Source organism: Triticum urartu, chromosome 6A (assembly GCF_056163025.1).
Source record: "Triticum urartu cultivar PI428250 chromosome 6A, HENAU_Tu73, whole genome shotgun sequence".
Lineage (NCBI taxonomy): Eukaryota > Viridiplantae > Streptophyta > Magnoliopsida > Poales > Poaceae > Triticum > Triticum urartu.
The window spans coordinates 561,993,439-562,012,268 of record NC_141878.1 but is presented as its reverse complement, the minus strand read 5'-3'; the positions used below and the strand labels follow the sequence as shown (position 1 = coordinate 562,012,268).

The 18,830-nt window shown below is 46.2% G+C and overlaps 1 pseudogene; it reads right to left on the bottom strand.

The window, feature by feature from the left end:
- Nucleotides 1-278: 278 nt before the first annotated feature.
- Nucleotides 279-18,830, bottom strand: part of LOC147966326 (uncharacterized) — a 29,680-nt pseudogene continuing 11,128 nt past the window's right edge.

Here is an 18,830-nt window from a genome sequence, read left to right as displayed (position 1 = left end):
GTGGCAGCCACTGGGAGCTCACGGCAGCTCTATGCCGACGGCCTAGCCGTCGGCATAGTTTCTGTCTGTTTTTTTTCTTTTTTCTGTTTTGTTTCAGCTCAATTCATTTGAATATATACAGCATCACACAACAAATATATGCATCACATAACAGCTAGCCCAGCAGCATCACACAACAAATTCATCATCACACATCATAAGAAGCATCGCAAAGCATAAACATATAAGTATCATCACCACCAAGCATATAAGAATCTCACAAACAACAATAAGAAACATCACAAGCATATAAGTATCATCACCACCAAGACCGCCACAATGTGACCCAAAGGCTTAAGCACCAGGACGTCAAGCACCACGGAGGTCGTCACCGCCAAAACCCGACGAGCCGACTGCCTGACTGGATCCGGACAGTACAACCCCGGCCAGTATAACTTCAGCAAGACGGTGATGAGGCCGTTGGGAATACGGACCCCTTTAGAATATATCCAGTTGCTGCAAAAGAATGAACTATTAGCATGTGACAAGCAAAATAAATAGCAACCGGAATAAGCATGTGACAAGCAAAATAATGAACCACTTACTCTTTTCTCGTGGGCTCAATGAGCCACTTCTGCTCCTCAATGGCCGGAACCTGCTTTGGTAGCTTTGCGTTACCACGCAGCCACCCCTTCTTGTCAACCCCCTTCCCGTAACCACCATCATCCCCGCCACCACCCTTCTCCTCGCCTGCCTCCCCCTCCCCAACCTCCTCCTCCTCCTCCTCGCCCGCCTCCTCCTCCACCTCCTCCTCCACCACCACCACCTCCTCCTCCTCCCTAGAGTGTACCTCACTAGAGGAGGGTACCTCACTAGAGGAGGGCCTTGAAGACAACACCCCTAAGTCGGTGAGGGTGCGCTCTTTCTGGCCGCGACCCCCTGTAGTGGCTCTCCCCCCAGCACCTCGTCCTCTAGAGGCTCTCCTCCCGCCCCCTCCTCCTCTAGGGGCACCTCTCCCTCGACCTCCCTGTGAGGAGTCATCATCAAGTAGCCGTGGGGGAGGATTACATGCTCGACCACTCCGACTAGGCAGGCCGACGACCTTGCGTAGGAAACCCACGCCGCCGGCCTTCCCCTTGCCCATGTTCCACGAACCTGCATTGAAAAGAGAAAAAGCAATTAGTAAATTAATGAAATGAAGGAAAAGGCATGATAATAAACACATTAATAAAAATGCATAAAAAGGCATATTCCTAAACTATAGAAAAAAAATACTTGAAACGTACATCTGCTAGAACCCATATGAATCATCACTGTTGTAATCATCACTATCAATCATATCATCTTCGTTGTCCGACGGAGGTGGAGGCTCTTCTTCGTCGTCATCGTCTTCGTTTAACTTTTCTAGCATAAGTATGTCATTTTCATTGACAATGGTCTCACCATCATTCCGTGCATCGTCGACGTTTGGGTCCACATCATCATCACCCAATGGTCTAGCGTCATCGTTTCTAACCACATCAACAACATCATCATCAGGTTGCTCTTGATAGAACACTCCCTCGTATGTCATGGGGTTAATGTTGTAGTAATCGTCTTCATTCGGGTCTGGTAGCTTACCATGTGGCGACACCTTGAACACAACTTCCCAACCCTTTAGATACACTTTCTGGCATGGGTAAGGCAGATAATATACTTGTGTAGCTTGGGTAGCCGCAATGAAGAGATCGGCTCCGGCATAGCCGGTTGATGGTTTAACTTCGACCAAACCAATGGAAGGCATATGTTTTACCCCCTCCCGCGGATCGAACCATCGGCATTTGAACACAGGCAGACTTAGGGTCTCACGCCCCTGGCGGAATTTAACCTCGTGTATATTTTGTACCCTTTCGTAGTAGTCTACTGAATTTTGACCGGGGGTGTACACTCCAGTATTTATAGTTTTGGGATCGGGGCGGCTGTTTTGGTGCTCCTCTGTATGGAAGCGATACCCATTCACATCATACTTTTTACATGTCATGACGGCAGGGTCAAAACCCATGGAAACCCATCTCAATTCATCATCCATAGATATGTTCGGATCTTTTCCCTACAAGTATAATGGAAATTGTTGCGTGCATTAGTTCGGTTAACTAATAAATGTTGAAGTAGGTATTTAATAGGGGAGTGTGGAAAATTACTTTCTCCATGAACCAAGCAACAAAATTTTTATGTCCAAGGTTTCCATGACGGAGAAGAGTAAGAGCCTCCGCCTCAGTAGGAGGATTCACTCCCATCCATTCCTCTTGAACGAAATCACTAAAAAAAGATAACGGTGTTAGAACGGGACTAAGTGAACATGAAACATGATGATGTGGAAGACATAAAGGAATGGTGTAGTGGTATTACCTCATCCACACTTCCTCAACTTCCTTGATGTTGTGCAGGATATAGAACATGAGGTCCTCCCACTCTTATCGTGGCATGTTATAAGATTTCGAGGCCCCAGCCCTCCCACCTTGCGCGTTGAATAGATCGAGCCTGGGTTGATACTTGGGCTCTTCTATATTGTATCGAGGCACCTTGTTATGCAGATGGGGAACGTGGTCTGGATAGTATGATGTCCTGATGTCTGACACCTCCTCTAGGATACCTGCCTCAGCTATGGAAGCTTTAATCTTAGCTTTGTTTCCACATTTCCGTCGGAGATGCTTGTTCTGCCTCTCAGGGCCATACTGCCAGCGATTTTGCATAGGGCCCCCCACAATACCTCGTTCGCGAGGTGCAGAATGAGATGTGTCATCGGAGTAAAGAAGCCTGGCAGAAAGATCTTCTCTAGCTTGACTTTCAACTCCGGTGCCTTCTTATGCAATTTTTCAATCACCTCTTTACTTACTTCTTTAGCACAGAGCGTGCGGAAGAAATGGCTAAGCTCGGCAAGCACTCGCCAGACATGCTCGGGGACATAGCCTCGAACCATCACCGGCATTATCCGCTCAATCCATACATGGTAGTCATGACTCTTCAGGCCGGTCACTTTGCCTGTTGAAAGATTGACTCCCTTACTTATATTCGATGCATAACCATCGGTGAACTTCAAAATTTGTTTCAGCCAGATAAGTACTTCTTTTTTTTTCTGGCGGTTTAAGGACAAAGTCAGCATCTGGCTTGAACCAGTTTTTTCGACCGCCTGTGGGAGGCTTCATGTTCAGGCATGGTCTATCACACATTCTCTGTTGATCGGCTCTAGCTTTTACGTTATCCTTCGTCTTATCAGGAATGTTGAGGATCATGTGGAAAAGGGACTCTGCCACATTCTTTTCGGTGTGCATCACATCAATATTGTAAGGAAGTTTGAGGTCCTTGAAATAGGGAAGCCGCGAGAAGGGGGTAATGTGCGTCCAGTTGTGCGTCTCACCATATCCCTTGAAGCCTTTGGCTTTGGCTTTGCCTTTGCCTTTGACTTTAGGCTTGAGAGCTTTTAGCTGAGCAAGAACATCTGCCCCCGAAAATGTTGGAATCTCGGTTACTTCATGAACAACCCGGCCTTTCGTGAAGTTCTTCTTGTCTTCCCTGTCTGGATGGTCTAGAGGGAGGAACTGTCGATGCAGGTCAAAGGCTACATACTTGCCACCCTTACTCAGCCAAATCATTCGCAGAGCCTGCATGCACACTGGGCATGGCATCTTACCACTTGTACACCATCCGCAGAATAGAGCATAGCCGGGAAAGTCATGCATGCAATAGTGCAACCAAACTTTCATCAAGAAATTTCTCTGCAGATCCCGGTCATATGTCAACCTCGGAAAGTACGAAGAATGGTGCAAAGCATCCACAAGCGGCTGCATAAACACACCCAACTGGTTCCCCGGGTAGTCAGGCCCCGGAATGATGAGCGACAATAACATGGTATTCCGTTGCATTAGGGCACCGGGAGGAAGATTGAGCGGAATTACAAACACAGGCCAGCAGCTATATGGATTGGACGACATACCATATGGATTCAACCCATCACCTGATATGGCTATTCTGACATTCCCAGCCTCGGCTGCTTCCTCGGGGTATTCTTCATCGAATGACTTCCATGCTTCCCCTCCCGATGGATGTACGATTTTTTTTGGATTGTAACTTATACCTTCCTTGTGCCACTTCATCATTTTTGCAGACTCCTTCGTGATGAAAAGGCGCTGCAGTCTTTTTATAAAATCAAGATACCGAAGAACCTTAACGGGGATGGTTAGCTGCTTTTTCTCACCATCCTCACCGACCACCTCAATGTACCGAGACGAACCGCACTTCCTACAGTACTTGTCATCCGTATACTCGTGCCTAAACAAAAGGCAATTCTTCGGGAAACATCTATTTTCTCATAATCCATAGAGAGTGCCTTCATGATTTTCTTTGTATCGTACATGCTTTTCGGAAGTTCATGACCCTCAGGGAGGCTGTTAGCCCATACTCCCATGAATGCTTCGAAGCATTTCTGGCTACAGCCGTACTCAGCCTTGACTGCAATCAGTTGCGAGATGGCATCCAGTTGAGATATTTTCGCACCCGCATAAAGAGGTTTCTTTGACGAGGCCAAGACCTCCAAGAAGGCCTTTGCGGTTGCCTCCGGATCCTCTGGTTCATTCTCTGAAGGTGTCGCATTTGCCGTTTCTGCAACAATGACATCATCTAGCATGTCCCTGACCCCATCGTCCTCATATCCATCGATGCGTTGTCGCATCACCTCCTCTCTACCACGGTCCTGCTCGGCTATGTTTATCGGCGGCATGTCAAAGTTTGGCATATATCCGTGCATGCGAAGGTGCTCACTCATGTCCGTCTGATTTCTACGGTGACGTCTGGCACATCTCGCACAGGGGCATGGTGGGATAATTCTCATTGGACGATGGAATATCTCTTCAAATACACATCGGTTTTCGCGATCCACTCTGATGTTACTCGATTCCGACGGATAAAACCACTGTACATCCACTGATTATCTGCCATGCTCTGCTTTTTTGCAACCCACACAACATAATTAAGGATTCACTTAAATTAATCACATCAAATTTTCAGTTTCTACCGCGTTTAATCCACCTACATCTCTAATAGGTAAAGATGGGTCCTAATCCCACCCGAGGATGTGTAGATTGAGTATGTTCTCCATTCTACCCCGTTCCGAGAAATATTTCGGCAGCACCTCCCCGTTGTTCTCCAGATACACGTCTCGGCAAATAGCCGAGAGAATGTGCTCCGGAGAACAACGGGGAGGCGCCGCCGAAATCCTGTCTCGGAACGGGGTAGAACATGGAGAACATACCCAATCTACACATCCTCGGGCTATCCATGGAAAACGCTGGACAATCCGAAAGAGCTGCGGTAATAAATATGCAATTGAATGCATATTTATCGATGCAACCCTTTCGGACGGGAGACCTAGGTTACGCGACTTGATGTGAAAATTTAATCTAGTGACATGGAAAAAAAGTGGACGAGGTCATGGAATTGTTTCTCACACTCCGATGTAGTCGATCAAAGCAGAGGGACGATCGTGGACCAACACCTCCAACGTCGACAATCACTCCACGAATATGGAACACCACAAATCCTGTTAATTACACCGAGTGGAAAAAATTTAGGTCATCACCTCACATTAAGCATTGACACTTTAAACTATAAAGAAAAAATCATATTTTGTCAATTGTCAAATTTGGAAGAACTAATCATATCGCAATTTGGGTCATCACCTCACATTAAGCATTGACACATCAAATTTTTTTAGCAAGATCATCATGATGAAATAACCACTTATCATATCACAAATTTGAAGCACATCTCACATAGCTACTTAACAACATCACAAACTGAAAATAAAATATTCATTAACAATTTTATAAACTAAGTGACTCAAGTTGCTTTTTTAACTATGATAATTCATTTTGCTGAGATTCATCCATCTAGCAACCTAACCGTAGCAAAATAATTCGTTTTGCCGAGATTCCTCCATCCATCTAAGACACATACAACATTCATCCATCTAGCAACCTAAAAACATCCAACATCTATCCATGCATCCATTCATACATCCAACAGTACCTAAATAATGCAAAAAAAGAAAAAAAAAGAAGTGTTAGCTCACCGGGCAGAGAGGTGTCGCGGTGGTGGCGTTGGAGGCAGGGGCCGGCACTGGAGGTGACGGGAGGGCCGGGGCGGGGTTGGGCCGGCCGGAGAAGCCCGACCAACACAGCAGGGGCGCGGGCCGGCAAGAGCCGCGGCCAGCCATGCTTGGGACCGCCGCCGGCGCCGCACAGGGTCAAGGAGGAGGCGGTGTGGTCAGAGCGGCGGGGCGTTGGAGAGGCAGGGGCGGTTGGGGCGCGGGCTTGGAGAGGGTAGGCCGGGGCGGGGTCGAGTCGGCGGGGGGTTGGGCGGCGGCGGCGGCGCGGGTTGTGAGGACGAGCGGGGTTCGGCGGCGGCGGCGGTGCGGGTTGTGAGGAGGCGGCGGCGATGAGGTTGGGAGGCGCGGGGGGTCGCGGAGAGAGGAGGAGAACGAGTGGACGGGGCGCCCCAGGGGATGGATAAGGTGAGTATATGCCGACGGCTTAGCCGTCGGCATATCTCTGTATGCCACGTGTACGCCTATGCCGACGGCCAAGCCGTCGGCATAGGTATATTCTTTTTTTTTCATTATTTTAAGGTGCATTTTTCCTAACACATAAATATTAAACATGTTTATTGGTTCTCACAAAAAATTTGACTGCATTTTGCCCGTCGGAATAGATAGTTTTCGGCCCAACGTGGTTGTTTCCCCCCTCCGTGACACGGCGGCAGCGACGACCGTGAGGGGTGCACACCCCGGAGCCGCGTGTCGGGTGCCTACGAGTACCATCACACTTCCACAAGCGTTGGAGGGCCCACCGCAACACCTGGCGGCATAGCTACCCCCCCTCCGGTACCCCGTCCCGTCTAACCCTCACGGACGGTGCCGCCGCCGGCACCTGGAGGGGGGAAACGGACGCGTCGGGTCTACACGGAGGGGATCTTGACGTGGGTCTGGCCCGGATGTTGCTCCAAATTGTTCCTATGGGCTGACCTAACACAACCGGGTGGATACGTCCACTGCTCAAAGCCCATCCGTGCAAAGTCAAAGGGGTAGATCCCGTGGTCAAACGCTACAGGGTTAGGCGGGACGGGGGCCTTAGGGGGTAGCAATGCCACCGGAGCGTCGCACCGGGACCTCATACATGCGGGATGGTGTGGTGGCATGTCCGAAGAGGCGGCACGCGTCTCCGGGGTGTGGCCCCCCCTCACGTACGGCGCCGCCGCTGGCACCTGGAGGGGGGGGGGAAACGGATGCGTCGGGTCTACACGGAGGGGATCTTGCCGTGGGTCTTTCCCGGATGTTGCTCCAAAGTGTTCCTATGGGCTGACCTAACACAACCGGGTGGATACGTCCACTACTCAAAGCCGTCCGTGCAAAGTCAAAGGGGTAGATCCCGTGGACAAACGCTACAGGGTTAGGCGGGACGGGGCCCTAGGAGGGTAGCAATGCCACCGGAGCGTCGCACCGGGACCTCATACATGCGGGATGGTGTGCTGGCATGTCCGAAGAGGCGGCACACGGCTCTGGGGTGTGCCCCCCCTCACGGACGGCGCCGCCGCCGGCACCTAGAGGGGGGGAAACGGACGCGTCGGGTCTACACGGAGGGTATCTTGCCGTGGGTCTGGCCCGGATGTTGCTCCAAAGTGTTCCTATGGGCTGACCTAACACAACCAGGTGGATACGTCCACTGCTAAAAGCCCGTCCGTGCAAAGTCAAAGGGGTAGATCCCATGGTCAAACGCTACAGGGTTAGGCGGGACGGGGGCCCTAGGGGGGTAGCAATGCGACCGGAGCATCGCACCGGGACCTCATACATGCGGGATGGTGTGCTGGCATGTCCGAAGAGGCGGCACACGTCTCCGGGGTGTGCCCCCCCTCACGGACGGCGACGCCGCCGGCACCTAGAGGGGGGAAACGGACGCGCCGTCCGTGAGGGGGGCCACGCACCGGAGACGCGTCCTGCCTCTTTGGACATGCCACCACACCACCCCGCATGTATGAGGGCCCGGTGCGACGCTTCGGTGGCATTGCTACCCCCAGTGCCCCCGTCCCGCCTAACCCTGTAGCGTTTGACCACGGGATCTAGCCCTTTGACTTTGCACGGACGGGCTTTGACCAGTGGACCTCCCTGAAGGAAATATGCCCTAGAGGCAATAATAAAGTTATTATTTATTTCCTTATTTAATGATAAATGTTTATTATTCATGCTAGAATTGTATTAACCGGAAACATAATACATGTGTGAATACATAGACAAAGAGAGTGTCACTAGTATGCCTCTACTTGACTAGCTCGTTGATCAAAGATGGTTATGTTTCCTAAAAATAGACATGAGTTGTCATTTGATTAACGGGATCACATCATTAGGTGAATGATCTGATTGACATGACCCATTCCACTAGCTTAGCACCCGATCGTTTAGTATGTTGCTATTGCTTTCTTCATGACTTATACATGTTCCTATGACTATGAGATTATGCAACTCCCGTTTGCCAGAGGAACACATTGTGTGCTACCAAACGTCACAATGTAACTGGGTGATTATAAAGGTGCTCTACAGGTGTCTCCAAAGGTACATGTTGGGTTGGCGTATTTCGAGATTAGGATTTGTCACTCCGATTATCGGAGAGGTATCTCTGGGCCCTCTCGGTAATGCACATCACTTAAGCCTTGCAAGCATTGCAACTAATGAGTTAGTTGCAGAATGATGTATTACAGAACGAGTAAAGAGACTTGCCGGTAACGAGATTGAACTAGGTATTGGATACCGACGATCGAATCTCAGGCAAGTAACATACCGATGATAAAGGGAACAACGTATGTTGTTATTCGGTCTGACCGATAAAAGATCTTCGTAGAATATGTAGGAGCCAATATGAGCATCCAGGTTCCGCTATTGGTTATTGACCGGAGACGTGTCTCGGTCATGTCTACATTGTTCTCGAACCCGTAGGGTCCGCACGCTTAAGGTTACGATGATAGTTATATTATGAGTTTATGCATTTTGATGTACCGAAGGTTGTCCGGAGTCCCGGATGTGATCACGGACATGACGAGGAGTCTCGAAATGGTCGAGACATAAAGATTGATATATTGGAAGCCTATGTTTGGATATCGGAAGTGTTCCGGGTGAAATCGGGATTTTACCGGAGTACCGGGAGGTTACCGGAACCCCCCGGGAGGTATATGGGCCTTAGTGGAAGAGAGGAGAGGTAGCCAGAGATGGGCCACGCGCCCCTCCCCCCCTTGGTCCGAATTGGACAAGGAGAGGGGTCCGGCCCCCCTTCCTCCTCTCTCTCCTCTTCCCCCCCTCCACGAATCCTATTCCAACTAGGAAAGGGTGGGGGAGTCCTACTCCCAGAGGGAGTAGAACTCCTCCTGGCGCGCCTCTCCTGGCCGGCCGGCCCCCTCCCTTTAACCTTTATATACGGAGGCAGGGGCACCCCCTAGAGAAAAAAGTTGATCCACGTGATCATATTCTTAGCCGTGTGCGGTGCCCCCTTCCACCATAGTCCTCGATAATATTGTAGCGGTGCTTAGGCGAAGCCCTGCGACGGTAGTACATCAAGATCGTCACCACGCCGTCGTGCTGATGGAACTCTTCCCCGACACTTTGCTGGATCGGAGTCCGGGGGTCGTCATCGAGCTGAACGTGTGCTAGAACTCGGAGGTGCCGTAGTTTCGGTGCTTGATCGGTCGGGCCGTGGAGACGTACGACTACATCAACCAAACGCTTCCGTTGTCGATCTACAAGGGTACGTAGATCATACTCTCCCCTCTCGTATGCTGAAACTCGGAGGTGCCGTAGTTTCGGTGCTTGGATAGGTCGGATCATGAAGACGTACGACTACATCAACCGCGTTGATATAACGCTTCCGCTGTCGGTCTACAAGAGTACGTAGATCACACTCTCCCCTTGTTGTTATGCATCACCATGATCTTGCGTGAGCGTAGGAATTTTTTTTGAAATTACTACGTTCCCCAACAGTGGCATCCGAGCCTAGGTTTTATATGTTGATGTTATATGCACGAGTAGAACACAAGTGAGTTGTGGGCGATATAAGTCATACTGCTTACCAGCATGTCATACTTTCACTACTAGGAAAAGGGCTATAGATAGGATTGATGAGATGATGCTAAATTTTATTGTATGAGATGATCATGTTTTGTAACCGAGTTATCGGCAATTGGCAGGAGCCATATGGTTGTCGCTTTATTGTATGCAATGCAATCGCGCTGTAATGCTTTACTTTATCACTAAGCGGTAGCGATAGTCGTGGAAGCATAAGATTGGCGAGACGACAACGATACTACGTTGGAGATCAAGGTGTCGCGCCGGTGACGATGGTGATCACGACGGTGCTTCGGAGATGGATATCACAAGCACAAGATGATGATAGCCATATCATATCACTTATATTGATTGCATGTGATGTTTATCTTTTATGCATCTTATCTTGCTTTGATTGACGGTAGCATTATAAGATGATCTCTCACTAAATTTCAAGATAAAAGTGTTCTCCCTGAGTATGCACCGTTGCCAAAGTTCGTCGTGCCCAGACACCACGTGATGATCGGGTGTGATAAGCTCTACGTCCATCTACAACGGGTGCAAGCCAGTTTTGCACACGCAGAATACTCAGGTTAAACTTGACGAGCCTAGAATATGCAGAGATGGCCTCGGAACACTGAGATCGAAAGATCGCGCGTGAATCATATAGTAGATATGATCAACATAGCGATGTTCACCTATGAAACTACTCCATCTCACGTGATGATCGGACATGGTTTAGTTGATTTGGATCACGTAATCACTTAGAGGATTAGTGGGAGTTCTTAAGTAATATGATTAAATTGAACTTAAATTTATCATGAACTTAGTCCTGGTAGTATTTTGCAAATTATGTTATAGATCAATAGCTCGCGTTGTTGCTTCCCTGTGTTTATTTTGATATGTTCCTAGAGAAAATTGTGTTGAAAGATGTTAGTAGCAATGATGCGGATTGGATCCGTGATCTGAGGTTTATCCTCATTGCTGCACAAAAGAATTATGTCCTTGATGCACCGCTAGGTGACGGACCTATTGCAGGAGCAGATGCAGACGTTATGAACGTTTGGCTAGCTCAATATGATGACTACTTGATAGTTTAGTGCACCATGCTTAATGGCTTAGAATCGGGACTTCAAAGACGTTTTGTACGTCATGGAGCATATGAGATGTTCCAGGAGTTGAAGTTAATATTTCAAGCAAATACCCGAGTTGAGAGATATGTAGTCTCCAACAAGTTCTATAGCTAAAAGATGGAGGAGAATCGCTCAACTAGTGAGCATGTGCCCAGATTGTCTGAGTACAACAATCGCTTGAATCAAGTGGGAGTTAACTTCCAGATAAGATAGTGATTGACAGAATTCTCTAGTCACCATCACCAAGTTAGTAGAACTTCGTGATGAACTATGATATGCAAGGGATAACGGAAACGATTCCCAAGCTCTTCGTAATGCGGAAATTGACGAAGGTAGAAATTGAGAAAAACATCAAGTGTTGATGGTAGACAAGACCACTAGTTTCAAGAAAAGGGCAGAGGGAAGAAGGGGAACTTCAAGAAGAACAACAAGCAAGTTGCTGCTCAAGTGAAGAAGCCCAAGTCTGGTCCTAAGCCTGAGACTAAGTGCTTCTACTGCAAAGGGACTGGTCACTGGAAGCGGAACTACCCCAAGTGATTGGCGGATAAGAAGGATGGCAAAGTGAACATAAGTATATTGGATATACATGTTATTGATGTGTACTTTACTAGTGTTTATAGCAACCCCTCAGTATTTGATACTAGTTCAGTTGCTAAGATTAATAACTCAAAACGGGAGTTGCAGAATAAACAGAGACTAGTTAAGGGTGAAGTGACGATGTGTGTTGGAAGTGGTTCCAAGATTGATATGATCATCATCGCACACTCCCTATACTTTCGGGATTAGTGTTGAACCTGAATAAGTGTTATTTGGTGTTTGCGTTAAGCATGAATATGATTTGATCATGTTTATTGTAATACGGTTATTCATTTAAGTAAGAGAATAAATTGTTTTTCTGTTTACATGAATAAAACCTTATATGGTTACACACCCAATGAAAATAGTTCATTGGATCTCGATCGTAGTGATACACATAATCATAATATTGAAACCAACAGATGCAAAGTTAATAGTGATAGTGCAACTTATTTGTAGCACTGCTGTTTAGGTCATATTGGTGTAAAGCGCATGAAGAAACTCCATGCTGATGGGATTTTGGAATCACTTGATTATGAATCACTTGATGCTTGCGAACCATGTCTCATGGGCAAGATGACTAAGACTCCGTTCTCCAGAGCGAGCAACTGACTTATTGGAAATAATACATACTGATGTATGCGGTCCGATGAGTGTTAAGGCTCACGGCAAGTATCGTTATTTTCTGAACTTCACAGATGATTTGAGCAGATATGGGTATATCTACTTGATGAAACATAAGTCTGAAACATTTGAAAAGTTCAAAGAATTTCAGAGTGAAGTGGAAAATCATCGTGACAAGAAAATAAAGTTTCTACGATCTGATCACGGAGACAAATATTTGAGTTACGAGTTTGGTCTTCAATTAAAACAATGTGGAATAGTTTCACAAACTCATGCCACATGGAACACCACAGCATAATGGTGTGTCCGAACATCATAACCGTACTTTATTGGATATAGTGCAATCTATGATGTCTCTTACCGATCTACCACTATCGTTTTGGGGTTATGCATTAGAGACAGCTGCATTCACGTTAAAAGGGCACCATCTAAATCTGTTGAGACAACACCGTATGAACTGTGGTTTGGCAAGAAACCAAAGTTTTCGTTTCTTAAAGTGTGGGACTGCGATGCTTATGTGAAAAAAAATTTCAACATGATAACCTCGAACCCAAATCGGAGAAGTAAATCTTCATAGGTTACCCAAAAGAAATTGTTGGGTACACCTTCTAGCACAGATCCGAAGGCAAGTTATTCATTGTCGAGAATGGATCCTTTCTAGAGAAGGAGTTTCTCTCGAAAGAAGTGAGTGGGAGGAAAGTAGAAAACTTGATAAGGTAATTGTACCTTCTCCCTTATTGGAAAATAGTTCATCACGGAAATCTGTTCTTGTGACTACTACAATTAGTGAGGAAGCTAATGATGATGATCATGTAACTTCAGATCAAGTTACTACCGAATCTCGTAGGTAAACCAGAGTGAGATCCGCACCAGAGTGGTACGGTAATCCTATTCTGGAAGTCATGTTACTAGACCATGACGAACTTGCGAACTATGAGGAAGCGATGATGAGCCCAGATTCCGCAAAATGGCTTGAGACCATGAAATCTGAGATAGGATCCATGTATGGGAACAAAGTATGGACTTTGGTTGACTTGCCCGTTGTTCAGCAAGCCATTGAAATTAAATGGATCTTCAAGAGGAAGACGGACGTTGATAGTAGTGTTACTATCTACAAAGCTAGACTTGTCGAAAAAGGTTTTTGACAAAGTTCAAGGTGTTGACTACGATGAAATTTTCTCACGCGTAGGGATGCTTAAGTCTGTCCAAATCATGTTAGCAATTGCCGCATTTTTATGAAATATGGCAAATGGATAAACAAAACTACATTCCTTAATGGATTTAAAGAACAGTTGTATATGATGCAACCAGAAGGTTTTGTCAATCCTAAAGGTGCTAACAAAATATGCAAGCTCCAGCAATCCATCTATGGACTGGTGCAAGCATCTCGGAGTTGGAATATACGCTTTGATAATTTGATCAAAGCATTTGGTTTTATACAGACTTTTGGAGAAGCATGTATTTACAAGAAAGTGAGTGGGAGCTCTGTAGCATTTCTGATATTATATGTGGATGACATATTACTAATTGGAAATGATATATAATTTCTGGATAGTATAAAGGGATATTTGAATAAGAGTTTTTCAATGAAAGACCTCGGTGAAGCTGCTTACATATTAGGCATAAAGATCTATAGAGATAGATCAAGACGCTTAATTGGACTTTCACAAAGCACATACCTTGACAAGATTTTGAAGAAGTTCAAAATTGAAAGTGCAACTATCCCTAGGTGGTTTTGGTAATTCATAAGAACATATAGCTCATTGAGCTAATGCTATTCCAAGATGATTATTTCAGGAAAGCTCAATGATTGGCATGGCATGGATGTGAAAATGGAACCCTCAAAATGCTAAGGACAAAGGATTGGCTCAAGCTCAAAAGCTCAAGACTCTTCATTTTATATTTTAGTGATCCAAGATCACATTGAGTCTTTAGGAAAAGCCAATAATATCAAGGAGGGATGAGGTGTTGCTTAATGAGCCTCTTGCTTCATGTGCTTAGTGATATGCTCCAAAACCCTCAACTACTTTCCCATATCCACTCATGACCTAAACCCTAAGCCAAACTCGGTCCTACCGATTCTTTCTATCCGGCGCCACCGAGTTTCACTTGTCATAAGCCACTGCAAAACCCTAGCAATTCGGTTCTACCGATAGGGATCTCGGTCTCACCGAGATGGGATTGCAAACTCTCTGTTTCCCTTTCGTAACTTTTCGGTCTCACCGAAAGAGCGAATCGGTCCCACCGAGATTGCAATGTAAATTCAGTGTTTCCTTTTTGTAACTTTTTTGTCTCACCGAAAGAGCAAATCGGTCCCACCGAGTTTGCCTGACCAACTCTCTGGTTAGCTAATTACCAAATTCGGTCTCACCGAGTTTGTGTAATCAGTCTCACCGAGATTACGTTATGCCCAAACCCTAACCACATCGGTCCTACCGAGTTGCATGTCAGTCCCACCGAAAATCTCTAACGGTCACTAGGTTTACCTTTTCGGTCCGACCGAGTTTGTTGATTCGGTCCCACCGAGATTGGAAAACTGTGTGTAACGGTTGGATTTTGTGTGGAGGCTATATATACCCCTCCACCTCCTCTTCACTCGTGGAGAGAGCCATCAGAACACATACACAATTCCAACTCATATGTTCTGAGAGAGAACCACCTACTCATGTGTTGAGACCAAGATATTCCATTCCTACCATATGAATCTTGATCTCTAGCCTTCCCAAGTTGCTTTCCACTCAAATCTTCTTTCCACCAAATCCAAATCCTATGAGAGAGAGTTGAGTGTTGGGGAGACTATCATTTGAAGCACAAGAGCAAGGAGTTCATTACCTACACACCATTTGTTACTTCTTGGAGAGTGGTGTCTCCTAGATTGGCTAGGTGTCACTTGGGAGCCTCCGACAAGATTGTGGAGTTGAACCAAGGAGTTTGTAAGGGCAAGGAGATCGCCTACTTCGTGAAGATCTACCGCTAGTGAGGCAAGTCCTGTGTGGGCGATGGACATGGTGGGATAGACAAGGTTGCTTCTTCGTGGACCCTTTGTGGGTGGTTGCTTCTTCGTGGACCCTTTGTGGGTGGAGCCCTTCGTGGACTCACGCAACCGTTACCCTTTGTGGGTGGAGCCCTCCGTGGACTCGCGCAACCGTTACCCTTTGTGGGTTGAAGTCTCCATCAACGTGGATGTAGGATAGCACCACCTATCCGAACCACGGGAAAAACATCCTTGTCTCCAATTGCGTTTGAATTCTCCAAACCCTTCCCTTTACATTCTTGCAAGTTGCATGCTTTATTTTCCGCTGCCAATATACTCTTTGCATGCTTGCTTGAATTGTGTGATGATTGCTTGACTTGTCCTACAATAGCTAAAATCTGCCAAGAACTAAAATTGGGAAAAGGTTAAGTTTTTATTTGGTCAAGTAGTCTAATCGCCCCCCTCTAGACATACTTTCAATCCTACAAGTGGTATCAGAGCTTTGGTCTCCATTTGCTTTGATCTCCACAGCTTTTGGTGGTCATAGCCTTGGTTTCACAACCTAGGAGAGTATGGCGTCTAGCGAGAGAAATTATCACCGTAGAGGTCCTTACTTTGATGGTACTAACTTTGCTAGTTGGAAGCATAAAATGAAAATGCATATTCTTGGACATAACCCCGCCGTTTGGGCTATTATGTGTGTTGGTTTGCCAGGTGACTTATTTGATGGGAAAGAACCAAACCATGAAGCTACCGCGGATGAGTTGAAGATGTTGCAATACAATGCTCAAGCTTGTGATATTCTCTTCAACGGATTGTGCCCCGAAGAATTCAACAAAATCAGCCGTCTTGAGAATGCAAAGGAAATTTGGGACACTTTGATTGATATGCACGAAGGTACCGACTCCGTCAAGGAATCCAAGTTGGATGTGCTTCAAAGTCAACTTGACAAGTTCAAAATGAAGGATGGTGAAGGTGTCGCTGAAATGTACTCTAGGCTTGCTCTCATCACAAATGAGATTGCCGGCTTAGGAAGTGAAGAGATGACTGATAGATTCATCATCAAGAAGATTCTAAGAGCCTTGGATGGAAAATATGATACCGTGTGCACAATTATCCAAATGATGCCCAATTACAAAGATCTCAAGCCAACGGAGGTGATTGGAAGAATTGTTGCTCATGAGATGTCACTTAAGGATAAAGAGGAACTTCACAACAAATCAAGTGGTGCCTACAAAGCCTCATGTGAAGCCCCTACATCATCAAGTGAGAAACAAGACTTCAATGAAGAATTGAGCTTAATGGTGAAGAACTTCAACAAGTTCTACAAGAGTAGAAGCAAAGATAGAAGCTTCAAGTCAAGGTCCTACAATGACAAAAGATCTTCTAGTCGAGAGCGAAACTGCTACAGTTGTGGAAGACCCGGACACTATTCCAATGAGTGTACGGCTCCCTACAAGAGAAGAGAAGATTCTCCAGAAAGAAGAAGCAAAGAATCACCACCAAGAGAGAGAAGGAGTAGAGATGATCGTTATGAACGAAGATACTCACGGAGAAGCAAGGATTCAGAAAGGAAGGAAAAATCATCAAGGAGCTACACAAAACGAAGACATCAAGCTCATGTTGGTGAATGGGTATCCGGTTCCGACTCCGACAGCCACTCCGAGAGAAGTTATCACTCCGACTACGAAGATACTCAAGATGAAGGTGTTGCAGGTCTAGCACTTGTGTCATCCAACTCCTACGACATATTTGACTCACCAAATGAAGGAATTGGAAGATGCTTCATGGCCAAAGGTACTAAGAGAAAGGAGTGTACAAAAGCCTTGCCGGGAGTAAGCAATTCGAGGAAATTGTGCGCAAGCAAGGAATGCACCGGAAGAGTCAAGGTGTTTGTTTTGAACGAAAGTTCAATGCCAATGGAGTTGAGTGGGAAGAAGATCAATACCCCAAGACAAAGTTTGTTCCTCAACAAGAGAAGTATGATACTTCTTTCAAGGGGACACAAGCTCAAGATGATCTTCCACTACAAGACTACAAGCAAAAAGGCAAAGACAAGCTTCAAGAGGAAATTGATGCATTTGAAGAAGCTCCTAAGACCTTAGTCAAGTGGATTCCCAAGACTACTTCAAGTTCCACTTCATCAAGTACAACTACAACTCCAAGGATTCCCATCAACATGGTGTGGATCCAAAAGAAGAAGAACTAGAGAGTTCTTGAGGGTGACTCCGCCAACATACTTCACTCTTATCATTTTGGCAAGAACAAGTGCAATCAACTTCCACATCTTGCACTAGTTCAAGGAGTCACAAACCCTCTTGTTGGTAAGACAAGGGACAAGGTAACCTAAAAGTTCTCATGGACATCATCTTGTGTGTGCATCACTCTATGTCTATGGATATCCTTGTTTGTTCCTTGTGGGACTAACCCATGTAGGTATTGAAAGTGCAATTCACTCAAATGGATAGCTCCAAGTGATCTACATCAACATTGAGCATCCACATCTTCAACATCTACATGAAGTCATCATCGACAAAACCCAAGGTTAGTTCATCCCTCTAAGGGGGGATATCACATCTAGGGGGAGCTTTACTCTAAGACTTGAGCTAAAGCAACTCTAAAGATGTGAACACAACAATGCTTTATGTAAAAGTGGTAACCCCACTTGAGCTTAAACGATGAGTATGACCTATGATCAAGTGTTCTCACTTGACTCCTAAGTCAATATACTCATATATAGATGACCTAGTCATCACAAATTGCTTGATAGATTCTAGAATTGGTTGTGCATGCCTTGTCACATATTACATTTGCCATCTTATTGTGTGAGCATGCTGGTTGCATATTTTACTCATTCGAGGACATCCACTTGTTGTTTTGGTTGTTTGGTTTTATTTCCTTTTGCCAAGTGGATGGACAAGAATCCCTAAGAACCTCCTCTAGCTATCTATGCTTTTCTCGTCTCAAACTCTATTCATGCTCCATCACAAAATTTGATCAAGTCAGATTCGAACCACTCTGTGAGAGGAGCGCTCGGAGTTCCCGATTCGTCATAGACTTAAACTTCCAAAACCTCTTTATGATTCTCGGTCTGACCGATACCCCACTTTTGGTCCTACCGAGATCATTAAGTTGATCTAGGTTTTCGATCTCGGTGCAACCGATTTGAACCTTTCGGTCACACCGAGTTTCAGTAACTGCTTGCAGTTATGAATCTCGGTGCCACCGAGTCGTTCCACTCGGTCACACCGACAGGGTCGGGCTATATATAGTCACGGGCAAAAATTTGGAAATTTCTCCGAACCCCTTCGCCCGCGTGATAGCCTGCTCTGCCAACGTGGTCTCCGGATCGTCTTCTCGTCGCCAGCCGCCTCCAGTCGCTGGTCTCCATCGCCGTCAACGGAATTCTACCCCGCCGTTGCCGCCG